The sequence below is a fragment of the Emydura macquarii genome, unplaced genomic scaffold, assembly GCF_026122565.2.
Source record: "Emydura macquarii macquarii isolate MOO-44397 ecotype Brisbane River unplaced genomic scaffold, CSIRO-AGI_Emac_v2 contig_3345, whole genome shotgun sequence".
Taxonomy (NCBI): domain Eukaryota; kingdom Metazoa; phylum Chordata; order Testudines; family Chelidae; genus Emydura; species Emydura macquarii.
This window is the reverse complement of record NW_027133482.1, coordinates 3671985-3685424: the sequence shown is the minus strand read 5'-3', so window position 1 is coordinate 3685424 and position 13440 is coordinate 3671985.

Here is a 13440-nt window from a genome sequence, read left to right as displayed (position 1 = left end):
TGTTTCTGATAATTCTTTTCTTTAGTTACTACAGTTACTATAGTTTCAATTTGCCTGGTACTGAAGTTAGGCTTACCAGCCTGTAATTGCCAGGATCACCTCTGGAGCCTTTTTTTAAAAAATGGCATTGCATTAGCTATCCTCCAGTCATCTGGTACAGAAGCTAGTTTAAATGATAGGTTTCATAGTGCAGTTAGTAGTTCTGCAATTTCACATGTGAGTTCCTTCAGAACTCTTGGGTGGATACCATCTGTTCCTGGAGATTTATTACTGTTTAATTTATCAATTTGTTCCAAAACCTTCTCTAATGACATCTCAATCTGGGACAAGTCCTCAGATTTGTCACCTAAAAAGAAGGGCTCCATTTTGGGAATCTCCCTCACATCCTCAGCTGTGAAGACCAACGCAAAGAATTCATTTAGTTTCTCTGCAATGGCCTTATCTTCCTTGTGTGCTCCTTTAGCATCTCGATGGTCCAGTTCCCACCCTCCTCGCCCCTGTTGTTTAGCCAGTTTCCTGCTTCTGATGTACTTTAAAAAAATGTTGTCGTTGCTTTTTGAGTATTTGGGTCTTTGAGTTGTTCTTCAAATTCTTTTCTTTTCTAATTGTATTTTTACACTTCACTTGCCAGAGTTGATGCTCCTTTCTATTTTCCTCAGTAGGATTTATCTTCCACTTTTTAAAGGATGCCTTCTGTCTCTAACTGCTTATTTTACTTTGTTGTTTAGCCACTGTGGCACCTTTTTGGTCCTCTTACTATGGTTTTTAATTTGGGGTATATATTTAAACTGAGGCTCTGTTGTGGTGTCTTTTAAAAGTTTCCATGCAGCTAGCAGGGATTTCACTTTTGGCACTGAACCTTTTAATTGCTATTTAACTAACTTCCTCATTTTTGTGTAGTTCCCTTTTCTGAAATGAAATGATATCATGGTGGGCTGCTTTGGCAGCCTCCCTCCCCCAAGGATGTTAAATTTTATTATGTTAAGCTCACTGTTACCAAGCGGTTCACCTCTTGGACCAGGTCCTGTGCTAAATCAAGAATTGCCTCTCCTCTTGTGGGTTCCAGGACTAGCTGCTCCAAAAAGCAGTCATTTAAGGTGTCAAGAATCTTTATCTCTGCATCCCCTCCTAACATGACATGTACCCAGTCAATACAGGAATTGTTGAAATCCTCCATTCTTCTTCTTCAGGTTTTTTATATTTTTGGTCTCTCTAATCTCCCTGAGCAGTTCACAGTCACTATCACCATCCTGGTCAGGTGATTGGTAGCATAACCCCACTGCTATAGTCTTATTATTCAAGCATGGAATTACTATCCATAGAGATTCTGTGGCACAGTTTGGTTCATTTAATATTTTTACTTCATTTGATTCTACGCTTTCTTTCACATATAGTGCAACTCCCCCACCAGTATGACCTATTCTGTCCGTCTCATATATTTTGTACCCTGATATTACTGTGTCCCATTGATTATCCTCATACCACCAAGTTTCCATGATGTCTGTTATATCAATAGCCTCATTAAATATGAGGCACGCAAGTTTGCCCATCTTAGTATTTAGACGTCTAGCATTTGTAAATAAACACTTTTAAAAATGGTCACTTTTTAGCTGTCTGCCATTATGAAATGTAATTGAATGGGACTCTTTCATTTGACTGTTCCTCATCAGATGCTACCTGTATTTTATCATCTTCTATCCTCTCCTCCTCACTAAGATATAGAGAATCTCCATGAATAGATCGTCCCCTAAAGGATGTTTCTATCGAACCACATGCTCCTCCGTACCTGTCGGCTTTCCCCCAGCCCTTAGTTTAAAAACTGCTCTACGACCTTTTTAATTGTATGTGCCAGCAATCCAGTTCCATTTCGGTTTAGGTGGAGCCCATCCTTCCTGTATAGGCTCCTCCTTTCCCAAAAGGTTCTCCAGTTCCTAATAAACCTAAACCCCTTCTTCTTACATCATCATCTCATCCACAGATTGAGACCCTGCAGTTCTGCCTGTCTAACTCGCCCTGCGCATGGAATTGGAAGATTTCAGAGAATGCTACCATCCTGGACTTCAGCATCTAACCTAGCAACCTACATTTGGCCTCCAGGACCTCTCTCTGATCCCTCCCTATGTCACTGGTATCTACATGTAACACAACCAACAGCTCCTCCCCAGCACTACACATAAGTCTGTCTAGATGTCTCGAGAGATCCGCAACCTTCGCACCCAGCAGGCAAGTCACCATGCTGTTCTCCTGGTCATTGCAAACCCAGCCATCTGTGCTTCTAATGATTGATTCCCCCGTTACTATTACCTTCTCTTCCTAATAAATCCACCCTCCTGACTGCTGCAGCCATCCAACCCAGATGGGTGCCGCTCGAGATGCAGTTCGGTCAACAGAAAAACGTTTCTGTCAACTTAGCTACTCTCCTTTGGGGAGGTGGCGCTCCTGCAGCGATGGAAAACCCTTCCATCACCGTAGGTTGTGTCCACACTATGAGGTTATGCTGTAGCTATGCTGCTTTAGTCCCTGTAGAGTAGCTCTGGCTTGAGAAAGACTCAGAGGCAGGAAGAAAGCTGGATTGCAGTGTGTAAGCATGGTGTGACCTCAGGGGAGCCTAGGGGAAGATTCTGGGTCTCGTGCTGCATTTGGAGAAGCAGGACTTCAGACATTCCTTGTAAATAAACAAGACTGCATCAAAGAAAACACCAGTCTCGATTAATTTCTACTTCCAACTGCAACAACCTACTAGCCCTCGAATTTTTGGTTAGTCACTCGGCTCAGGCAGAGTAACCCTATTATTAGCTGTAGTATCTAGAAGCCGCTGTGCTACAGGCACATAGAAAGAGAGAATCCCTGCCCTGAGGTGTTCACAAGCGAAATAGATAAGACTAGAAAGAGTGGGACAAAGGAAGCATCATTATCCCCATTTTACAGATGGGGAGCTGAGGCCCAAAGAGAGCCAATGAACGGGCCAAGGTCACACCAGGCTATTGCAGAACTGGACGGCATTCAGAGAGGGGTGACAAGAAGGACTGAGAGCCTGGGAAAACCCTCTTGTGAAGAGAGATGGGAAAGATGGGGAGCTGTTACTTTAGAAAGGAGACAAATAAGAAGGATACAAATAAGCATAGCTAGGTAAGCGTCTATACAATAACAACACTCCGGAGAAGAGAGATCAGGAGCTTCTGTTCTCCCCGTCTCACAAGAATAAGGGGACAGTCAAATGCAATTAAAAGTTGTCACGGTCAAAACCAATGAAACACAATGTGGAATTAGACTGTGGAATTCACGGCCATAAGTTGTCACTGAGGTCAAGAACTTAACCAGATTCACAAAGAGCCTGGACATATATAACAGCTCTGGGTATAGGGAAAAAATAAGTTAAAAATTACTTAGACAAGTTAGATGTCTTCAAGTCACCCGGGCCTGATGAAATACATCCTAGAATACTCAAGGAGCTGAGTGAGGAGATATCTGAGTCATTGGTGATTATCTTTGAAAAGACTTGGAAGACAGGAGAGATCCCAGAAGTGCCCATCTACAAAAAGGGAAATAAGGACAACCCAGGGAATTACAGACCAGTCAGCTTAACTTCTGTACCCGGAAAGATAATGGAGCAAATCATTAAGCAATCAATTTGCAAACATCTAGAAGATAATAAGGTAATAAGTAACAGTCAGCATGGATTTGTTAAGAACAAATCATGTCAAACCAACCTGATAGCTTTCTTTGACAGGGTAACAAGACTTGTGGATAGGAGGGAAGCACTAGGAGGGTGGTGAAGCACTGGGGAGGTGGTGGAATCTCCATCTTTAGAGGTTTTTAAGATACGGCTTGACAAAACCCTCACTGGGATTATTTAGCTGAGGTTAGTTCTGCTCTGAGCAGGGGTTGGACTAGATACCTCCTGAGGTCCCTTCCAACTCTATGATTCTATGTGGTATATCTTGACTTTAGTAAGGCTTTTGATACTGTCCCGCATGACCTTCTCTTAAACAAACTAGGGAAATACAACCTAGATGGAGCTACTACAAGGTGGATGCAAAACTGGTTGGAAAACCGTTCCCAGAGAGTAGTTATCAGTGGTTCACAGTCATGCTGGAAGGGCGTAACGAGTAGGGTTCCGCAGGGATCAGTTCTGGGCCCGGTTCTGTTCAGTATTTTCATCCATGATTTAGATAATGGCATAGAGAGTACTCTTATTAAATTTGCAGACGACACCAACCTGGGAGGGGTTGCAAGTGCTTTGGAGGATAGGATTATAATTCAGAATGATCTGGACAAATTGGAGAATAGGATTATAATTCAGAATGATCTGGACAAACTGGAGACTTGGTCTGAGGCAAACAGGATGAAATTCAATAAGCACAAATGCCAAGTACTCCACTTAGGAAGGAACGATCAGCTGCACAGGTACAAAATGGGAAATGACTGTCTAGGAAGAAGTACTGTGGAAAGGGATCTGGGGTCAGAGTGGATCACAAGCTAAATATGAGTCAACAGTGTAATGCTGTTACAAAAAAAGCTAATGTGATTCTGGGCTGTATTAGCAGGAGTGTTGTTAGACACGAGTAGTAATTCTTCCGCTCTATGCCGTGCTGATTAAGCCTCAGCTGAAATACTGTGTCCAGTTCTGGGTGCCACATTTCAGGAAAGATATGGACAAATTGGAGAAAGGCCAGAGAAGAGCAAAAGAAATGATTAAAGGTCTAGAAAACATGACCTATGAGGCAAGACTGAAAGAACTGGGTTTGCTTAGCCTGGAGAAGAGAAGACTGAGAGGGGACATGGTAACAGCTTTCAAGTACATAAAAGGTTGTTACAAGGAGGAGGAAGAAAAATTGTTCTCCATAACCTCTGAGGACAGGATAGGAAGCAATGGGTTTAAATTGCAGCAAGGGAGGTTTAGGTTGGACATTAGGAAAAACTTCCTAACTGGAATAAATTGCCTAGGGAGGTTGTGAAATCTCCATCACTGGAGATTTTTAAGAGCAGGTTAGACAAACACCTGTCAGGGATGGTCTAGATATTACTTAGTCCTGCCCTGAGTGCAGGGGACTGGACTAGATGGACTCTCGAGGTCCCTTCCAGCCCTATGACTCTTGTTATAATTAACACTAACCATTTTGGTAGAGATATTAGCCCTCATCCTTCTGGATTTAAACCAATCTCTAGCTACTGGAGATCAGGATGAGACCTAATCTGGGGAGGGGATTATTCTGCATCTGCTACTGTGGGGTTCTGAAATCTTCCTTTGAGGCATCAGCCGCCGGCCCCGAACAGAGCTGGGATAGTGAACTAGATGGAGTTTGGCTCTGACCCACGTCAGGACATTCTTCTGCCAAAGCTAGGATTTGGACCCAGACCTTCTGTGTCCCAGTCTTGTGCATGAATCACAAACCCATCCTTCCTATTCAGAGCCTAACGAACGCTGCTCGAGGGACACACGCTGTACAGCACTGAACGTAAACCCAACCAGCAATTAGGGAAGTGCTCCAAGATTAGAAACCAAACACAAGGAGACAAACAAGCCACAGATGACAGCAAAGTCCTGCACTGTCCCCCAGATCCAAATTCCCCCAGAGTTCAGAGTGTCCCAAATACACACCCAGATTTTGTGGCTTGAGCCCCTCTCAACTTAAAAGCTCCCCCTCTGACCACCCAGCCCTGGGGATCTGGATTTTATGATTCATACAAAAGAAAAAAATTACAAGGCACCAGTTTTTCGTCCTAACCCATTTTGGAGCCTTTCTGGGGCATTAACAGTCCTGGCGCAGTTGTTTATTATAGACAGACAATAATATGGTGGAGCTGGACCCAAGAACAATCCATTCCCTTCCTCGGCCCTCCCCCAGATGGGAACGGGACCCTATGTCAACTAACCCGCAGGGCCACCTTGTCACTGATGATGGAGAAATCACACATATCCCGCTCCTGCGGCAGAGCAGGGCATTGCCTTCCCATCTTACACTGAGCCACAAGAGATTTACATCTCCTGTCCATCTTCTGTCACTCAGAGGCCCTGGCCAGACTCACCGCCCGAGTGCAGGAAGGACAACCTCAGCTGGCAGAACCCAGCCTGCTGGGCAGTGGAAGAGATACCTCTTCTAGAGCAGGATATCCAGAGCCAGGGATATGGGCCCCCATGGACTGGTACCCAGGAAAGACACTGATGGTAGCAGTGGTATCTCTCCTGTGGCAAAGCTTTGGTCAGGCACAGCTGCCTCTGGGAGTGTCGGGCAGGGGCGCACAAGCTGTACTCGCAGGGACAAATGATGGCCAGACAATTCCCCCAGGAACAGATACAAGCCTTTAGCTGGCTGCTCAGTTCCACTGCAATGCTGGAACCGCTGGGGGTGCCAGATGGTTTAGCCCGTTTTGCCTTCCTCCGGCATGAGCACCCCCTGCCCTCTGGTTCCAGGATACGCAGGAGTTGCAGCAGAGTTGGTGATTGGGACATGAGTAGCCAGGATCCTGTTCCCCACCCCATGGTCAGTGGAACCTCATTAGCTCCCTGGTGGATGCGAGGGGGAGAAGGTTTTACCACTGTCGAAAGCACTCAGGACACATTGTGAATGGAGGTTACTCCTTGATCTGTCTGTATCTCGGGATGTCCTCTCCAAACTCCTGACCATGATTCTGAGACAATCAAAGCTTCAGGAAGCCCACCCCAGATGTTTCCCAAAGTCCTGGTCTCAGGGTGTTTAGCCAGGACGAGGGCAACTGAAGTTTTCTTACATGCATTTCTCAAGAGCCTGCAAAGCCTATTCCAGACACTGCTGACAACCTGCTATTGCTACGAAAATCCCAAGGCTCTGGGAAAAAAAACCTCCTGGGCCCTGGCTCCATGTTTATTCCCTCTCCATGACTCCAGATCAAATGGGCTCGCTTTCCAAGCCAGACAAGGATTGTTCTAACCACTGGCACCATCCAGCTCGACCGGGGCTCCGCAAACCCCACTGAGCCCCTCTCCACGTCCCGCACCAGCAAGGAAGATTCTGCAACTGGAAACGGGCCAGCCACTGTGCGGAGGATACACCGGCCGGAACAGAATCCACCTCCGGGAGCTGGGCTGACCGGAGCGAAAAGCTCACCTGTGTCAGTCCAGTGAGCAGGTAGTAGAAGTTGCGGACAAGGCCATTTCTTTCCAAACACGACAGCACACTGCAACAGGGGCCCTGAACCCAGCTCTCAACGTCCAACCGGCCAGGGAGCGAGGGTGGGATGAAAACACCCAAGGCACCAAACTCCATTCTGGATAGACACATGCCTCAAGCCCAAGGCCCCCCTTCATCAGTCATCACTGCTGTCTCCCGCCTTCATCTGTGTACACAAGGGACGCCCTGGGAATTCTAGCTCGTTAAATTGCCATAAAAATCTTTCACCGAAAAGCCCCTCAGCTGATTTGAGCTGCTGTCTCTCTCGACCCCCCCATTTCATTAAGACAATTGTTTGAGAACTCCATTAATCTCAGTCTCATTTTATTTATGGGCTCCCTCCGATGTGGTAGACACATTTGCTTCCCGAACAGTTGCCTATGTCGATTGAAAAATACCCAGGTTGGCTACTTACTTGCCTGAGTTTACATGTGACAACTTGAGTTTCATCGTTAATATCGGGAAAGGTGGCACAGGCACAGGCAGGCCCCTTCCAGCCCAGGAGATACTGCGCTCGGTGATTTTACTATGGCTCAGTGAATTCCTTTGGAAACTGGGACCGGATTGCCCACAGAAGCCATGAGACTCGGGAGATCCATTTTTAGTGAAAAGCATCCACAGAAAGAAATACCCCTATAATTTATGCTGGAAGAATTTATGGTGCTCCCTGATATTTGTAACTGTCCATGTTGGACACTTCCATTCTGGTCCTTCACCAGCTTGATTTCATATTTTGGGGTAGTAACACAAATCCGCTAGTCTGCATTTTAGGATATTACTATCACATGAGTTACTGCCTCCTGGAGTCTGCTGATGCGACTCCATCACACACAATACACCGCCTATAACTTTATTTTAATACAGTCGTTCATGCTGATGCATGAGAAAGCGCTGCTCAGATTTAATAACTGAGTTACAGAATTCAGCCTGAGGTTATGAACATTTTACAGCCCCGGTTTCTAATCTCTGCTAGACTAGGGGAACTCCATCAGCACCCATGGGTTGTGCAGGTGTAACTGGGAGCAGAATCTGACCCTTTTTCTGTCTCTTGAGAGACGACAGGAGGCTGAGCGACCATCCTATGGATGCAAGGTGCAGATGGTCATCAGAAACTGAGATTTGCATCTGGATCATACAAAAAATGACTCTTCTGAACGTGAACAAAGCTGGGGACTGAATATAATCATGCCAGGAGTCATTCCTACCGCGAACGGCAGGGAAAATGCATTACAGCATCTCTCTGCAGACGGAAAAGTCTCACCCCACACGGCTTTCAAAAGGAAATTGACCCCAGGATTATTCTCTCGGTCACACCTGAGTTCCACCAGGGAATTCCGCCTTTCAGCCGGGTGGGTTTGTGTTTATGGATTTAAACGAATAACCGGAGAACCAGGCAAACCCTCCACCGCGAACCGCCGGGCTGGTGATTTCTGCAGGCGGAATGAGGGGGGGAGGAAGAAAAGATCTGGGCTCATCCTGCCTCCAGCATGCGGTTGCCGCTGGTTACCCCCCGCTTCTGTTTACCTCCCTGTCTCCCCCCGCCGGGCCCAGGCGGGGTGCGGCGCTGCGCCCCGGAGACGCTGGGGAGGGGGGAAAAGCAGCCCGGGGCTGATCGCAGCTGAGCCTGGCATCCCTCGCTCCGCGGGGCACACGGCGGCCGGACACGTCCCCCCTACACCGCACCCCACAGCCACGGCGGGCCGAGCGCTGCCCCCGGCCGCCCCTTACCTGCCTGCCCGGTGCCTGGCCCGGCCGAGCGCTGCTCCACGCCGCGGCGCGCCGAGATGGAGCGCTCTGCCCCCAGCCCCGGTGGGTGGGTGGGCTCGGCCGGGCGGGGATGCGGCTGCAGACAGACAGACAGCCAGCCAGCCAGCCACGCGCGGGAGGAGGAGGAGGAGGGAGGGAGGCGTGCGCTGCACTCAGCAGCGCCCAGCGGGCTGCACAGACAGAGCATCCGCCTCCATTTCCCAGGCAGCAGCAGCAGCGAGAAGCCGGGGCAGGAATTCAGGAGCAGGGGGGAGGGGAAAGCTGCCTCCCAGCTCTGCATCGCAGCCCCCCCCCCCCCCCCCCCGCCTCGAGATGCTGGGGTGCTCCCCGAGGCAGCGTGGACAAGCCGCGGGGAGCAGCTCCCCTTCTGCAAGGTCCCTGGGCTGTGGGGGGTGCAGAGGTCCCGGGGCGGGGGCCGGGGTGACACCCCCGCTGGCAGCCTCTGCAGCTCGGAGGGGCAGCGCCCGGTGAGTTGGTGCCGGCTTCCAATGCCAGGGTCTGGTTCGTTCACTGCCCGCCTGAGCCGGAGCCAAGCCTGCCCCCAGGAGGGCGCTGGGTTGTGTCGCCGGGAAGGGGTCCAGCAGACAGCACCGCAGCTGCCCGGGGCTGTGGAGGAGGAAGGAGTCAAGGGGCAGGGCTGCCCTGCGATGGATGGGGTCTGCCTGTGCCCTCTGTTGGGAGGGAGTGTGTGTCCTAGGGCCTGTACTGCTGTACCTGTCTGGAGAATCTCCTTTAGAGAGGAAATGACAGCCGTCCCCTGCTGGGCATGGCAAAGTAGCCAGGGCTCAGATCCTGCTGGAGGCACCACAGGAACCCTGCCGCTCGGGCTAAGGAGAATCTTCCTTACCCTTCCTACCGTACAGGCCTATGGCACACAGATCTGGTCCCATCCAGTAGACTGCAGCAACAGGCACACCCACCCACACACACACACACACACACTCACACTCTATTTTCACTGCAGGGATCACCCTTCCCTCTCCAAAGCACTTCACGGACATTCATTTATTTTTGGTGCTTTCGATCCAGGGAAGGGTTTTTAGCACCCCTAGCTAATCCACCCTCCGCCTGCTGCAAAATGCGGCCAGCGCTCTAAGTTCCTCTGGGCAAGTGGCAGGTCTTGTAAAGCATGGAGCACACCTCTGATGTGGTATAAAGAGGGAATGAGGATAATAATGGTCATTTATAACATCCTTGGTGCACACAGGTGAGGCCTAGTGGACCAGGCACCAAGCTGCGAGTCAGGAGACATGGGTTCTAGTCCTGATTCTGCCTCTGTGATCTTAGACAAGTCACTTCTCTCTCTGCTTTGGGGTCCTCTTCCCACCTGTGTCTATTGAGTCTGTGAGCTCTGTGGGGCTAGGTCTGTCTCTCACTGTGTCAGTCCAGCACCTGACACCAAGGGACCTCCATCTCAGCTGGGGTTTCTAGATGCTGCTGTAACACAAATAATCAACAGTGCTAATCCACAGAGGGAGCATGGTGTGAGCAGCCTGCCTGAGAAAGCAGCAGTGGTGAAGGAACTCTTTTCCAGGCAGAGACTGCTACTCAGGTCCCAGTGAGATTTGAACCTGCGGCCCCTGCTTTCCCAGCAGCAAGGGGGAATTGAAGCCACAGACAGTTGCTCTGCTCCCAGTAGGGGGTGTCCCACATCAGCTCTGATCTTGATTTTGTGGGGCCTCTTCTCCAGCTGAAGCTCATGCAGCAACCTGGGGGGTTTGTCAACCCTTATACAAGCTGGGCCCTGACTCTACGTGGTGTATAACTTTCCCACCTGGACCATGTGGTTTTCACCATGTCTGCATCTCTGAGGTCTGCAATGTCCATCGCTAGCCTGATTGCCCTGCTCCAGGCCCTCGGCCTCGGGCTGGCTCTTCTCCTTTTGTGGGATTTAGCCAATAAGCAAACCCACGTCTGGTCCCCAGGCGCTTGGCGGCCAGAGAACCAGCAGGCTGCTCCGGGCGAGACCCCCACCCCACCCACCTCTCTTTCGCAGCGTGACGATCTCCCCATTTGAAAGCGTGTCAGGCCCGATCACTGGCCAGGGTCCCCGACAGAAGCAGGGGCCAAACTCCCCCTGGCTTCAATGTCTTCCAGCTGCCCTTTGCTGACAGCTTCATGCACCACGTCACCCCCTTGTAGGCAGTTTTCGCAGCGAGGCCGAAGACAGAACCCAGAGCCAGCCCTGGAGAGAGAACAGCACAGACCTCCCACCCCGCACAGCCCTAGCCATGGCCCCATGGGAGGAGGCAGGGTGCAGCTCGCACTGTAGAGCCTGCGTTGTGCATAAACAGTGGCCTTTGGCTTGACCAGGGCTGCCACTCATGAGCTGCGAAGCCGGGGGGGGATCCAGCTGGGCCATGGCCCAGCCGCTTTTTGGCCAAGCCAAAGCTGTGCAGCGCTGTGAGCCCACGCACCGGGTGGGAGTGGGGGGACTTTACTTCCCCTGTGCGCCCCGCCTGTAAATAGCCTTCAGCAGCCCCTGCAGGCCAGACATCCCCACAGGGCGCGTGGACGTGGGGTGAAAAGGAGGCCCAGCCTTCTTGTTCCCCCTTAAATCAAAGCACAGAAACAGCAACTCCAAGCACAATCTCTGTCCCTCCTCCCCAGCAACACCAATCACTAGCGTGTCCCACGCTGCAGTCCTACGCTCCCCCGAAGGATGAAGCAGCATTGATTTCCTTGTTACCTTGTCATCCCCAGTTCTCCGTCGTGCATGGGGGAGGCACAGACATCTCTCCACCCCTGCTAAGAGGGAAGGGCCCCAGCCCCAGAGCCTTTGCTAAGGCATTAGAGTGCAGCCTGGCTAAGGGTGAGGAGAGGTAGCCTGTTATCATGAGCCACCCCCCACATACAATCATGGCCACACCCAGCAGCATCTGCCAGGATCCAAGGCAGGCCTCGGGAACAAGGTGAGGTGAAAGACTAGCTCTGCCACAGTAGCAAGCCAGAGGCTATGTGGTCATTCAAACAGCTCTCTAGGGGCCCGCTTCCTGGTTTAAATAGCTGGTGTGGACCAATCAGGAGGCTGCAGGTCTCTGGCACTCCGCCCTTTTCAGGTGGTACTGGTCGGGTCTTCAACGCCTGACCCTCCAGTGATTGATGGGGGATACTTTTTACCTGTGCTCTGCAGTAGCACAGCACTGCAGAGGTGTCTGTTGCTGAGTCCCCCACAACTCCACGTTCTAGCCATGCAGGTCCTTATAGTTCTCTTCTCTGTGCCTGCTTGGGGGGAAAAAAAGGGCAATAGCTATCTTACATCTCTCTAGTACCTTCCATCACAGAAGCCATGCTCCCAAAATGCTTTCCTAGGGGTGTGGATCTCGTTGCCCCAATGCAGCCACTTCTGGGGTGGTGATTCTGAGCCAGAGGCGCTGCACAAGAAGTGGATTTGTTAGGAGGGTCAGCGAAGGACAAGAGCGGGAGGGGTTTTCAGGGAGCGGGAAGTGGGAATTTGACCGTGACACTGAATTTAACAGCCCTGGCTCCTCCTGGAGATATTTGAGTGAACACCAAGGCTCTGATCAACTGTGCTTGTTAAAAGACCGAGGGCAAAGTTGTGCAACCTTTCCAGCTGGGCTGATGGCATTCCGCCTGCCAGAACTCCCTAGTTTGGAGAATTTATCATTCGCTACCCCTCTCTCACAGAGCGACGCTGGCCCTTTAAGAGGGATCAGGGTCCCGTGTAAGTGTGATTTGTCAGCTGCCACCCAAGTAGGTTTAACAGAGAGCACCTGGTAAATCAGAGCTGGCTGGGCTCCCGCAGGATAGGGGGCAAGTGAGCTGTGTTAGAGCGAGGTGACTGTAGCGCCTGGCTGGGTGAAGGCTGAAGGCTGAAGGCAGGAGAGCAGTAAGAGGGGTTGCAGGTTGACCTCTGGGCTGGAGAGGGCTGAAGGCAGCAGAGCAATGTAGCAGAGGGAGTTGCTAAGCTGGAAAGGGGCTTGCCTGGTGAATTCTCTTTGCTGGAGACCTGGGCCCAAGGGAACAGTGAGATGGATGTTTCCCTGGGGAGGCTGTGGGGGTTCCTGCTGGGAAAAGCGGGGTTGTACTCTAGCTGGAAGGGTGGGGGTGGCTGGCCTGCCGGAAGGACAGGAGAGGACGGGTGAAGAGCTCGGAAGACACCAGAGCATCGTACGTGCCATGCTGACTGACTAGATAGCAGAGGACTTCAAGGACCATGTGCACTGGGGTGACAGGTGGGCTGTGTTTGGGGACTTCTGTTATGGCCTCCTTGGGGCCCTGCTATAATAAACCAGCCCCAAGGAGGGGTAGGGCTGGGATAAGAAAGCTTGTGTCAAGTAACTGGGGACTCTGAAGGAGGGAAACTGAGGCAGGTGGGCCATTTGTGCCGCAGCCTGCTGCATGAGGGTGCCTTGGGCAGGGTTGCCGTACTACAATCTCCTAAACCTCAAAATCGTGCTGTGCCGCTGTTAAGTAGCTGCCACATCCCACCCCAGAAGTGGGTGCACTTCAGCAGTGGGTGAGGTGTTCCCTGCACATACAGTGACAGGGAGCCAAACTC